This window comes from Lissotriton helveticus, chromosome 5_1, assembly GCF_964261635.1.
Source record: "Lissotriton helveticus chromosome 5_1, aLisHel1.1, whole genome shotgun sequence".
NCBI classification, from domain to species: Eukaryota; Metazoa; Chordata; class Amphibia; order Caudata; family Salamandridae; genus Lissotriton; species Lissotriton helveticus.
In genome coordinates this window covers 1074398599-1074414270 of record NC_136065.1, presented here as the reverse complement: position 1 = coordinate 1074414270, position 15672 = coordinate 1074398599, and positions in this window count along the sequence as shown.

The following is a 15672-nucleotide window of genomic DNA, read 5'->3' as shown; positions in this document are numbered from 1 at the left end:
TCTGTAACAGAAATAGGGCCAAAACTAACAAAACAAACAAAACAATTGTTCCGACTACTTCAAAGCCAGGTCACACTATATCCTTCAACAAGAGGTCTAGAGTACCTATCCCTAATAGCAAAATCTCTTCTATAAAATGTCCTTAAAAAAATTACTATACAGTCAGATATATACAATATCTTAATATTTTAGTATCATAAAAAATATTACATATTTGTAGTAAATGTTTTGAAAGTTTTACACAACAATTTGTAAACAAATATGCAATATTTATTATAACATCGAACTTTACAAAAAATCAACAATGTACATTTCCCACCCAAATAATATAATATAAACATACTTACAATTTATGTCACTGAAGAAGACGTAATACATCCATTTAAAATCCATCCAATCCTTTGGCAATCCATTACAAATCCAATTATCGAACCATTAAAAAACCCGAAAATAATAAAAAAAAGAAAAAAACGCTCCAAGGAATGCCAAAAAATAAAGTGTGGTACCTTTTTAATAAAAAGTAATATACCCACACGTAAAATTACATAAAAATAGCTCCAGTAACACGAAAATAAACAAAGTTTGTAGACTTAATTCCAAAAAACGAACATACACACACTTTGTTTAAAAAAAAACGCATTGTCTTCTCCAAGTCCATTCCAAACGAATACCCTTAAAAACCCGAAAAATATAAAAAATAGAAAGAAACGCTCCAGGAAACCACGAAAAAAGGAGAAAGAGTTTTAAATATTACATTACAAAGTAATACACTCATTTCTAAAAAAAAACGTTCCCTTCTCCGGAAATAAACACTGTAATACCGGAACCTGTAAAAAAGCATTCAGAAAACAAACCCACCCACATAAAATCCATACATGTCCAAATACAGATATAAACATTAATATAAAACATTAAAATACACATATAACAACATCCAAAACATTAAAGTACACTACGCGTCAAACACACACGACACCTCTGTTACATTTTTTTATCACCTTTAACATAGCAAAACAACTAGTACATACACACATTACTACTACAAAACTATAATATACACTCAAACACTACTATTCTGTTAAATATATAACTTAAAATACACCTTACCTTCCTGAACGCGACGCAGCTCCCAACCGCGAGCTTCTCCAGACCTGAATGTAGCAAAATAACCTTACGCGGTAAAAAAGTAGTCCCCTTTAAACAATATTAGGAACTTAAACATACACAGTACAATGTTTCCAGTGTAAATAAAATATATAAATGCACTTATTGTTTTATACACTATTATGTAACACATATAAAAATATTATTATATTAAATATCCTTTAAAAATTATTATTAAATAATATTAGTATATTATTTAATATTAATAATATAAAAATATATTAACATTGCTATAAATACATTAGAAATATTGTTTTGTGAATTTATACATATTATATTTATTTATTAGTTGATTTAATTAACTCTACAACTATATTCCATTTGTAAATTAATAATATAAATAATTAATAAATATCAATTATTAATATTATTAATAAAATGTATATAATCATTTGGAAATAAATGCAATGCTAAATATAAATGTGAATAAATAGTTGTACCTTGCATATAATGTTTTTTTATTTAAAATGTTATTATTTACAAACATTATAAATTAATTATAATAATTAATATAATATATTAATTATTATTATTAATAATGTCAAACATGTATATAATGTGTTGAAAATTACTAATGAAACATTATATCCAACTTTCTAAATGATGTACTATTTAATATACCATTATGAATAATGTTTTTTCCTCAAATATATATAAACATGTAATATTGATTATTTGTTTGACTTTATTTAATTTTGAATATTGCATTTAATATGTACCAATTTTTGTTACATTGTATTTGCATTTAAATTATAAACATAACTATGTAACTGCTTATTTTTTTATAATTATGTTTATATATGACATATATATTTAATAATAATATTATCTTATATATTAACATTATTAAATAAATATAACATTTACTTATAAAAGCATTATTTTAAATATGTTAGAAAATGTAACTATATTTAGATACATTATTTGTAAAAACTCTTTATCATTTATTGTTAAAATATAATTAAAAAAATGTGTGCAGAAAAGTTCACAACATTTATGAACATAAATAAATGTAATGTTATATATAATGTGTAACTACATAATTGTGTAAAATAAATGAAATACTGTATACTGTACTGTACATATTATAAATACAATTTGTCAATAAAGATCTTCTAAACCTCCATGTCTACTTATTTTTGTTAAGTGCATAAATTATTAAAAATGTATATGTATTAATTATGTTCTAATAAGTAAATTTCAAACAGCATGTACCATTACATATATCATGAAAACAAAGAAATTACTTCTAATATTTTTATAAAATTCTTTATGAGATACATATTTTACATATATATATAACACACTATTACCACTTCATTAAAATTACATGAATAAATAATACAATTATGTAAACTTACCCAATTCAAATCAGTAGTCTTAAAAAGTTCAAATAAATATCATTAATATTACTGGACACTAATCCATTGTAATTTACTATTCCAACTCCAATCTATAAAATATCTGAAAAGGTGCTGGACCTTGACCCATCATAATTTACTATTCCAACTCCAGTCAAACAAATATCAGGGAAGTTGCTGGACACTGACCCATTATAATTTACTATTCCAACTCCAGTCAAACAAATATTAGGGAGGGTGCTGGACACTGACCCATTATAATTTACTATTCCAACTCCAATCAGACAAATATCATGGAAGGTGCTGGACACTGACCCATTACAATTTACTATTCCAACTCCAGTCAAACAAATATCAGGGAAGGTGCTGGACACTGACCCATTATAATTTACTATTCCAACTCCAGTCAAACAAATATCAGGAAAGATGCTGGACACTGACCGATTATAATTTACTATTCCAACTCCAGTCAGAAATATATTAGGAAAGATTCTGGACTCTGACCCATTATAATTTAGTATTACAACTCCAGTTACACAAATATCATGGAAGGTGCTGGACACTGACCCATTATCATTTACTATTCCAACTCCAGTCAAACAAATATCATGGAAGGTGCTGGACACTGACCCATTATAATTTACTATTCCAACTCCAGTCAAACAAATATCAGGAAAGATGCTGGACACTGACCCATTATAATTTACTATTCCAACTCCAGTCAGAAATATATTAGGGAAGATGCTGGACACTAACCCATTATAATTTACTATTCCAACTCCAGTCAAACAAATATCAGGGAAGGTGCTGGACACTGACCCATTATCATTTGCTATTCCAACTCCAGTCAAACAAATATCAGGGAAGGTGCTGGACACTGATCCATTATAATTTACTATTCCAACTCCAGTCAGACAAATATCAGGGAAGGTGCTGGACACTGACCCATTATAATTTACTATTACAACTCCAGTCACACAAATATAATGGAAGGTGCTAGACACTGACCCATTATAATTTACTATTCCAACTCCAGTCAAAGAAATATCAGGGAAGGTGCTGGACACTGACCCATTATAATTTACTATTCCAACTCCAGTCAGACAAATATCAGGGAAGGTGCTGGACACTGACCCATTATAATGTACTATTCCAACTCCAGTCAGACAAATATTAGGGAAGGTGCTGGACACTGACCCATTATAATTTACTATTCCAAATCCAGTCAAACAAATATCAGGGAAGGTGCTGGACACTAACCCATTATAATTTACTATTCCAACTCCAGTCAGGCAAATATCATGGAAGGTGCTGACACTGACCCATTATAATTTACTATTCCAACTCCAATCCAAAAAATTACATAGAATTATTTGGAAATAAATGCAATGCTAAATATAAATGTGAATAAATAGTTGTACCTTGCATATAATGTTTTTTTATTTAAAATGTTATTATTTACAAACATTATAAATTAATTATAATAATTAATATAATATATTAATTATTATTATTAATAATGTAAAACATGTATATAATGTGTTGAAAATTACTAATGAAACATTATATCCAACTTTCTAAATGATGTACTATTTAATATACCATTATGAATAATGTTTTTTCCTCAAATATATATATACATGTAATATTGATTATTTGTTTGACTTTATTTAATTTTGAATATTGCATTTAATATGTACCAATTTTTGTTACATTGTATTTGCATTTAAATTATAAACATAACTATGTAACTGCTTATTTTTTTATATTTATGTTTATATATGACATATATATTTAATAATATTATTATCTTATATATTAACATTATTAAATAAATATAACATTTACTTATAAAAGCATTATTTTAAATATGTTAGAAAATGTAACTATATTTAGATACATTATTTGTAAAAACTCTTTATCATTTATTGTTAAAATATAATTAAAAAAATGTGTGCAGAAAAGTTCACAACATTTATGAACATAAATAAATGTAATGTTATATATAATGTGTAACTACATAATTGTGTAAAATAAATGAAATACTGTATACTGTACTGTACATATTATAAATACAATTTGTCAATAAAGATCTTCTAAACCTCCATGTCTACTTATTTTTGTTAAGTGCATAAATTATTAAAAATGTATATGTATTAATTATGTTCTAATAAGTAAATTTCAAACAGCATGTACCATTACATATATCATGAAAACAAAGAAATTACTTCTAATATTTTTATAAAATTCTTTATGAGATACATATTTTACATATATATATAACACACTATTACCACTTCATTAAAATTACATGAATAAATAATACAATTATGTAAACTTACCCAATTCAAATCAGTAGTCTTAAAAAGTTCAAATAAATATCATTAATATTACTGGACACTAATCCATTGTAATTTACTATTCCAACTCCAATCTATAAAATATCTGAAAAGGTGCTGGACCTTGACCCATCATAATTTACTATTCCAACTCCAGTCAAACAAATATCAGGGAAGTTGCTGGGCACTGACCCATTATAATTTACTATTCCAACTCCAGTCAAACAAATATTAGGGAGGGTGCTGGACACTGACCCATTATAATTTACTATTCCAACTCCAATCAGACAAATATCATGGAAGGTGCTGGACACTGACCCATTACAATTTACTATTCCAACTCCAGTCAAACAAATATCAGGGAAGGTGCTGGACACTGACCCATTATAATTTACTATTCCAACTCCAGTCAAACAAATATCAGGAAAGATGCTGGACACTGACCGATTATAATTTACTATTCCAACTCCAGTCAGAAATATATTAGGAAAGATTCTGGACACTGACCCATTATAATTTACTATTACAACTCCAGTTACACAAATATCATGGAAGGTGCTGGACACTGACCCATTATCATTTACTATTCCAACTCCAGTCAAACAAATATCATGGAAGGTGCTGGACACTGACCCATTATAATTTACTATTCCAACTCCAGTCAAACAAATATCAGGAAAGATGCTGGACACTGACCCATTATAATTTACTATTCCAACTCCAGTCAGAAATATATTAGGGAAGATGCTGGACACTAACCCATTATAATTTACTATTCCAACTCCAGTCAAACAAATATCAGGGAAGGTGCTGGACACTGACCCATTATCATTTGCTATTCCAACTCCAGTCAAACAAATATCAGGGAAGGTGCTGGACACTGATCCATTATAATTTACTATTCCAACTCCAGTCAGACAAATATCAGGGAAGGTGCTGGACACTGACCCATTATAATTTACTATTACAACTCCAGTCACACAAATATAATGGAAGGTGCTAGACACTGACCCATTATAATTTACTATTCCAACTCCAGTCAAAGAAATATCAGGGAAGGTGCTGGACACTGACCCATTATAATTTACTATTCCAACTCCAGTCAGACAAATATCAGAGAAGGTGCTGGACACTGACCCATTATAATGTACTATTCCAACTCCAGTCAGACAAATATTAGGGAAGGTGCTGGACACTGACCCATTATAATTTACTATTCCAAATCCAGTCAAACAAATATCAGGGAAGGTGCTGGACACTAACCCATTATAATTTACTATTCCAACTCCAGTCAGGCAAATATCATGGAAGGTGCTGACACTGACCCATTATAATTTACTATTCCAACTCCAATCCAAAAAATTACATAGAATTATTTGGAAATGAATGCAATGCTAAATATAAATGTGAATAAATAGTTGTACCTTGCATATAATGTTTTTTTATTTAAAATGTTATTATTTACAAACATTATAAATTAATTATAATAATTAATATAATATATTAATTATTATTATTAATAATGTAAAACATGTATATAATGTGTTGAAAATTACTAATGAAACATTATATCCAACTTTCTAAATGATGTACTATTTAATATACCATTATGAATAATGTTTTTTCCTCAAATATATATATACATGTAATATTGATTATTTGTTTGACTTTATTTAATTTTGAATATTGCATTTAATATGTACCAATTTTTGTTACATTGTATTTGCATTTAAATTATAAACATAACTATGTAACTGCTTATTTTTTTATATTTATGTTTATATATGACATATATAGTTAATAATATTATTATCTTATATATTAAAATTATTAAATAAATATAACATTTACTTATAAAAGCATTATTTTAAATATGTTAGAAAATGTAACTATATTTAGATACATTATTTGTAAAAACTCTTTATCATTTATTGTTAAAATATAATTAAAAAAATGTGTGCAGAAAAGTTCACAACATTTATGAACATAAATAAATGTAATGTTATATATAATGTGTAACTACATAATTGTGTAAAATAAATGAAATACTGTATACTGTACTGTACATATTATAAATACAATTTGTCAATAAAGATCTTCTAAACCTCCATGTCTACTTATTTTTGTTAAGTGCATAAATTATTAAAAATGTATATGTATTAATTATGTTCTAATAAGTAAATTTCAAACAGCATGTACCATTACATATATCATGAAAACAAAGAAATTACTTCTAATATTTTTATAAAATTCTTTATGAGATACATATTTTACATATATATATAACACACTATTACCACTTCATTAAAATTACATGAATAAATAATACAATTATGTAAACTTACCCAATTCAAATCAGTAGTCTTAAAAAGTTCAAATAAATATCATTAATATTACTGGACACTAATCCATTGTAATTTACTATTCCAACTCCAATCTATAAAATATCTGAAAAGGTGCTGGACCTTGACCCATCATAATTTACTATTCCAACTCCAGTCAAACAAATATCAGGGAAGTTGCTGGACACTGACCCATTATAATTTACTATTCCAACTCCAGTCAAACAAATATTAGGGAGGGTGCTGGACACTGACCCATTATAATTTACTATTCCAACTCCAATCAGACAAATATCATGGAAGGTGCTGGACACTGACCCATTACAATTTACTATTCCAACTCCAGTCAAACAAATATCAGGGAAGGTGCTGGACACTGACCCATTATAATTTACTATTCCAACTCCAGTCAAACAAATATCAGGAAAGATGCTGGACACTGACCGATTATAATTTACTATTCCAACTCCAGTCAGAAATATATTAGGAAAAATTCTGGACACTGACCCATTATAATTTACTATTACAACTCCAGTTACACAAATATCATGGAAGGTGCTGGACACTGACCCATTATCATTTACTATTCCAACTCCAGTCAAACAAATATCATGGAAGGTGCTGGACACTGACCCATTATAATTTACTATTCCAACTCCAGTCAAACAAATATCAGGAAAGATGCTGGACACTGACCCATTATAATTTACTATTCCAACTCCAGTCAGAAATATATTAGGGAAGATGCTGGACACTAACCCATTATAATTTACTATTCCAACTCCAGTCAAACAAATATCAGGGAAGGTGCTGAACACTGACCCATTATCATTTGCTATTCCAACTCCAGTCAAACAAATATCAGGGAAGGTGCTGGACACTGATCCATTATAATTTACTATTCCAACTCCAGTCAGACAAATATCAGGGAAGGTGCTGGACACTGACCCATTATAATTTACTATTACAACTCCAGTCACACAAATATAATGGAAGGTGCTAGACACTGACCCATTATAATTTACTATTCCAACTCCAGTCAAAGAAATATCAGGGAAGGTGCTGGACACTGACCCATTATAATTTACTATTCCAACTCCAGTCAGACAAATATCAGAGAAGGTGCTGGACACTGACCCATTATAATGTACTATTCCAACTCCAGTCAGACAAATATTAGGGAAGGCGCTGGACACTGACCCATTATAATTTACTATTCCAAATCCAGTCAAACAAATATCAGGGAAGGTGCTGGACACTAACCCATTATAATTTAATATTCCAACTCCAGTCAGGCAAATATCATGGAAGGTGCTGACACTGACCCATTATAATTTACTATTCCAACTCCAATCCAAAAAATTACATAGAATTATTTGGAAATAAATGCAATGCTAAATATAAATGTGAATAAATAGTTGTACCTTGCATATAATGTTTTTTTATTTAAAATGTTATTATTTACAAACATTATAAATTAATTATAATAATTAATATAATATATTAATTATTATTATTAATAATGTAAAACATGTATATAATGTGTTGAAAATTACTAATGAAACATTATATCCAACTTTCTAAATGATGTACTATTTAATATACCATTATGAATAATGTTTTTTCCTCAAATATATATATACATGTAATATTGATTATTTGTTTGACTTTATTTAATTTTGAATATTGCATTTAATATGTACCAATTTTTGTTACATTGTATTTGCATTTAAATTATAAACATAACTATGTAACTGCTTATTTTTTTATATTTATGTTTATATATGACATATATATTTAATAATATTATTATCTTATATATTAACATTATTAAATAAATATAACATTTACTTATAAAAGCATTATTTTAAATATGTTAGAAAATGTAACTATATTTAGATACATTATTTTAAAAACTCTTTATCATTTATTGTTAAAATATAATTAAAAAAATGTGTGCAGAAAAGTTCACAACATTTATGAACATAAATAAATGTAATGTTATATATAATGTGTAACTACATAATTGTGTAAAATAAATGAAATACTGTATACTGTACTGTACATATTATAAATACAATTTGTCAATAAAGATCTTCTAAACCTCCATGTCTACTTATTTTTGTTAAGTGCATAAATTATTAAAAATGTATATGTATTAATTATGTTCTAATAAGTAAATTTCAAACAGCATGTACCATTACATATATCATGAAAACAAAGAAATTACTTCTAATATTTTTATAAAATTCTTTATGAGATACATATTTTACATATATATATAACACACTATTACCACTTCATTAAAATTACATGAATAAATAATACAATTATGTAAACTTACCCAATTCAAATCAGTAGTCTTAAAAAGTTCAAATAAATATCATTAATATTACTGGACACTAATCCATTGTAATTTACTATTCCAACTCCAATCTATAAAATATCTGAAAAGGTGCTGGACCTTGACCCATCATAATTTACTATTCCAACTCCAGTCAAACAAATATCAGGGAAGTTGCTGGACACTGACCCATTATAATTTACTATTCCAACTCCAGTCAAACAAATATTAGGGAGGGTGCTGGACACTGACCCATTATAATTTACTATTCCAACTCCAATCAGACAAATATCATGGAAGGTGCTGGACACTGACCCATTACAATTTACTATTCCAACTCCAGTCAAACAAATATCAGGGAAGGTGCTGGACACTGACCCATTATAATTTACTATTCCAACTCCAGTCAAACAAATATCAGGAAAGATGCTGGACACTGACCGATTATAATTTACTATTCCAACTCCAGTCAGAAATATATTAGGAAAGATTCTGGACACTGACCCATTATAATTTACTATTACAACTCCAGTTACACAAATATCATGGAAGGTGCTGGACACTGACCCATTATCATTTACTATTCCAACTCCAGTCAAACAAATATCATGGAAGGTGCTGGACACTGACCCATTATAATTTACTATTCCAACTCCAGTCAAACAAATATCAGGAAAGATGCTGGACACTGACCCATTATAATTTACTATTCCAAATCCAGTCAGAAATATATTAGGGAAGATGCTGGACACTAACCCATTATAATTTACTATTCCAACTCCAGTCAAACAAATATCAGGGAAGGTGCTGGACACTGACCCATTATCATTTGCTATTCCAACTCCAGTCAAACAAATATCAGGGAAGGTGCTGGACACTGATCCATTATAATTTACTATTCCAACTCCAGTCAGACAAATATCAGGGAAGGTGCTGGACACTGACCCATTATAATTTACTATTACAACTCCAGTCACACAAATATAATGGAAGGTGCTAGACACTGACCCATTATAATTTACTATTCCAACTCCAGTCAAAGAAATATCAGGGAAGGTGCTGGACACTGACCCATTATAATTTACTATTCCAACTCCAGTCAGACAAATATCAGAGAAGGTGCTGGACACTGACCCATTATAATGTACTATTCCAACTCCAGTCAGACAAATATTAGGGAAGGTGCTGGACACTGACCCATTATAATTTACTATTCCAAATCCAGTCAAACAAATATCAGGGAAGGTGCTGGACACTAACCCATTATAATTTACTATTCCAACTCCAGTCAGGCAAATATCATGGAAGGTGCTGACACTGACCCATTATAATTTACTATTCCAACTCCAATCCAAAAAATTACATAGAATTATTTGGAAATAAATGCAATGCTAAATATAAATGTGAATAAATAGTTGTACCTTGCATATAATGTTTTTTTATTTAAAATGTTATTATTTACAAACATTATAAATTAATTATAATAATTAATATAATATATTAATTATTATTATTAATAATGTAAAACATGTATATAATGTGTTGAAAATTACTAATGAAACATTATATCCAACTTTCTAAATGATGTACTATTTAATATACCATTATGAATAATGTTTTTTCCTCAAATATATATATACATGTAATATTGATTATTTGTTTGACTTTATTTAATTTTGAATATTGCATTTAATATGTACCAATTTTTGTTACATTGTATTTGCATTTAAATTATAAACATAACTATGTAACTGCTTATTTTTTTATATTTATGTTTATATATGACATATATATTTAATAATATTATTATCTTATATATTAACATTATTAAATAAATATAACATTTACTTATAAAAGCATTATTTTAAATATGTTAGAAAATGTAACTATATTTAGATAAATTATTTGTAAAAACTCTTTATCATTTATTGTTAAAATATAATTAAAAAAATGTGTGCAGAAAAGTTCACAACATTTATGAACATAAATAAATGTAATGTTATATATAATGTGTAACTACATAATTGTGCAAAATAAATGAAATACTGTATACTGTACTGTACATATTATAAATACAATTTGTCAATAAAGATCTTCTAAACCTCCATGTCTACTTATTTTTGTTAAGTGCATAAATTATTAAAAATGTATATGTATTAATTATGTTCTAATAAGTAAATTTCAAACAGCATGTACCATTACATATATCATGAAAACAAAGAAATGACTTCTAATATTTTTATAAAATTCTTTATGAGATACATATTTTACATATATATATAACACACTATTACCACTTCATTAAAATTACATAAATAAATAATACAATTATGTAAACTTACCCAATTCAAATCAGTAGTCTTAAAAAGTTCAAATAAATATCATTAATATTACTGGACACTAATCCATTGTAATTTACTATTCCAACTCCAATCTATAAAATATCTGAAAAGGTGCTGGACCTTGACCCATTATAATTTACTATTCCAACTCCAGTCAAACAAATATCAGGGAAGTTGCTGGACACTGACCCATTATAATTTACTATTCCAACTCCAGTCAAACAAATATTAGGGAGGGTGCTGGACACTGACCCATTATAATTTACTATTCCAACTCCAATCAGACAAATATCATGGAAGGTGCTGGACACTGACCCATTACAATTTACTATTCCAACTCCAGTCAAACAAATATCAGGGAAGGTGCTGGACACTGACCCATTATAATTTACTATTCCAACTCCAGTCAGGCAAATATCATGGAAGGTGCTGACACTGACCCATTATAATTTACTATTCCAACTCCAATCCAAAAAATTACTTAGAATGTGCTGGACACTAACCCATTATAATTTACTATTCCAACTCCAGTCAAACAAATATCAAGGAAGGTGCTGGACACTGACCCATTATAATGTACTATTCCAACTCCAATCAGACAAATATCAGGGAAGGTGCTGGACACTGACCCATTATAATTTACTATTCCAACTCCAGTCAAACAAATATCAGGGAAGGTGCTGGACACTAACCCATTATAATTTACTATTCCAACTCCAATCCAACAAATTACATAGAAGGTGCTGGACACTAACCCATTATAATTTACTATGCCAACTCCAGTCAAACAAATATCAGGGAAGGTGCTGGAAACTGACCCATTATAATTTACTATTCCAACTCCAGTCAGACAAATATCAGGGAAGGTGCTGGACACTGACCCATTATAACAAACTATTCCAACTCCAGTCAGACAAATATTAGGGAAGGTGCTGGACACTGACCCATCATAATTTACTATTCTAACTCCAGTCAAACAAATATCAGGGAAGGTGCTGGACACTAACCCATTATAATTTACTATTCCAACTCCAGTCAAACAAATATCAGGGAAGGTGCTGGACACTGACCCATTATAATTTACTATTCCAACTCCAATCCAAAACAATTACATAGAAGTTGCTAGACACTAACCCATTATAATTTACTATTCCAACTCCAGTCAAACAAATATCAGGGAAGGTGCTGGACACTGACCCATTATAATTTACTATTCCAACTCCAATCAGACAAATATCAGGGAAGGTGCTGGACACTGACCCATTACAATTTACTATTCCAACTCCAGTCAAACAAATATTAGGGAAGGTGCTGGACACTGACCCATTACAATTTACTATTCTAAAGCCAGTCAAACTAATATCAGGGAAGGTACTGGACACTAACCCATTATAATTTATTATTCCAAATCCAGTCATACAAATATCAGGGAAGGTGCTGGACACTGACCCATTATAATTTACTATTCCAACTCCAATCACACAATTATCAGGGAAGGTGCAGGACACTGACCCATTATAATGATGTATTGTTGAAATAAAATCTACTTTTAATTATTTAATAATGGTAATTTTCATCAATAACTTGTTAATTTATTAATAATATTTGTTAATTTTTTTGAATTTAGAATTTTTTCAAACCAAATTTATTTTTTTAAAAATGTCTAACATTAATAATATATTATATAAAATTTACTCAAATTTTAAACGTTTTCAAATTAAATTTATTATTAATTAAACAATTGTTTAATAATGTAATATATTTTTTTATTTTAAATGTCAAACATTATTTAAATATTATATAAAATGTAATTAAGTTTTTAAACTTTTTCAAATTAATTTTAATATTATGTACAAAATGTTTTAATAATTTAATTATTTTCTAATAAAATTGTATACATTTATGGATAATTTAAAATTTCTTAAAAATGTTTTTTTTATTTAAATTTGTTTTTAAAAATATCATTTTATTTATTTTTCTTAATTTTTAATAATTTACTCCACAGCCTTATACCCTAATTCTCCAACATCCCACTCAGAAATTTTGTAATTTTAAAATTTGTTTAGAAAAAAATGTGATTCACAATTTGTTTTTCTTCTATTTAACCTTTCGTCACTTTTTAAAAAAAATTCCTTTATATTTTTAACCTACTCCCCACCCTTATCCCCTAATAACCCAACATCCCACTCCTAAACATGATATATATTTATTGTTAAAAAAAAATGGGAGTATATTATTTTATTTATATTTTTTGCTTTATATACATTTATTTAAAATTATATAAATATTTTTAAAAAAATTCTATAATAATCAAATATTTTTTTAAATTACTCCCCACCCTTATCCCCTAATAACCCAACATCCCGCTCCTAAAAATTAAATATCTATTATAAATTTTATATAAATTATTTTAAAATATTAGATTAAATAATACATAAATTAGATATTTTTTTATTATTATTACTAATTTTGTTTACTTTTTATAAACATAATATATTTTTTTATTTTTTATAACATTATTAACAATCAATATTTAAATTATCGATATTTTTGACAACACTAAAAAATAGATATTATGACTAATAGATATTTTTGATTCGATATTTTTGTTAACGATATTTTTACACTGTTAATCTTAACGATATTTTTGTACTCGATATTCTACTATTCCATATTTCCATATACTCGATATTTTTGACTCGATATTATGTCCTAACGATATTGTGAATTCGATATTATGACCAGTTACCGATGAAACACCTACACATCAATATACTGGCCAGCCCTACCACCATCCTCCGAGGAACCCTCATGCACCAATCCCCTGGACTCTGCGGACCGTTCACCAACTCCATCACTGACATCATCTCCCCACATGCCAACATATCCACCAACTACACCCTGCTGGGAGACCTCAACTTCCACCTCAACAACCAACTGGACCCCAACACCACACCCCTCCTCGACCACCTCTACAACATCAGACTCCGCCAATTAGTCACCGAACCCATGCACTCACCAGGACACACCCTCGACCCCCTCTTCACAATAGGAATCTCCATCACCTCCAGCCACACCACCAAACTCCCAAGGACGGACCATCGATGCGTCCACTGCAAATTCAGAACACCCACCATCCACAGACACCAGCACCTGCTCCCATGAAGAAACTGCACCTGAATCACAGACGACCAGATCACCTCCTCACTCAGAAACTCCACCCCAGCCCAACCATCACTGAAAACTATGACCCCCAACACCACAGCCCGAACCCTGCACAGGTGGATCTCCAACAGCACCAACAGCATAGCCCCCCTAAAGAAAAACAACAACACCCACGCCAAGAAAGCCCGATGGTTTACCACCAAACTTCAAGAGTCCTGACGCACTTGCTGCCGCCTCGAAATGGCCTGGAGGAACACCAAATCGACAGAAGCACACAACAACTTCAGAGCCGCTACCAACGACCACCACCAACTCATCAGAAAAACAAGAAAAAAGTGATTGCAAACAGAATCTCAAGGAGTTCGCCCAACCCACCAGCGAGTCGACTGACATCCCTCCTCACAAGACCTCTGCAACAAACTCAGCACCTTCTTTCACCACAAAATCATGAGCAGCTACGACAACTTCGACGAAGACAACCAACACACAGAACCCCCACCAACCACCGCCGACACCCTGAAGCCAACGATTGACAACTGGACAGCTCTCACCACTAAAGACACACTGAAGACGATGAAGTCAATCCACACCAGGGCCCCCATGGACTGCTGCCCC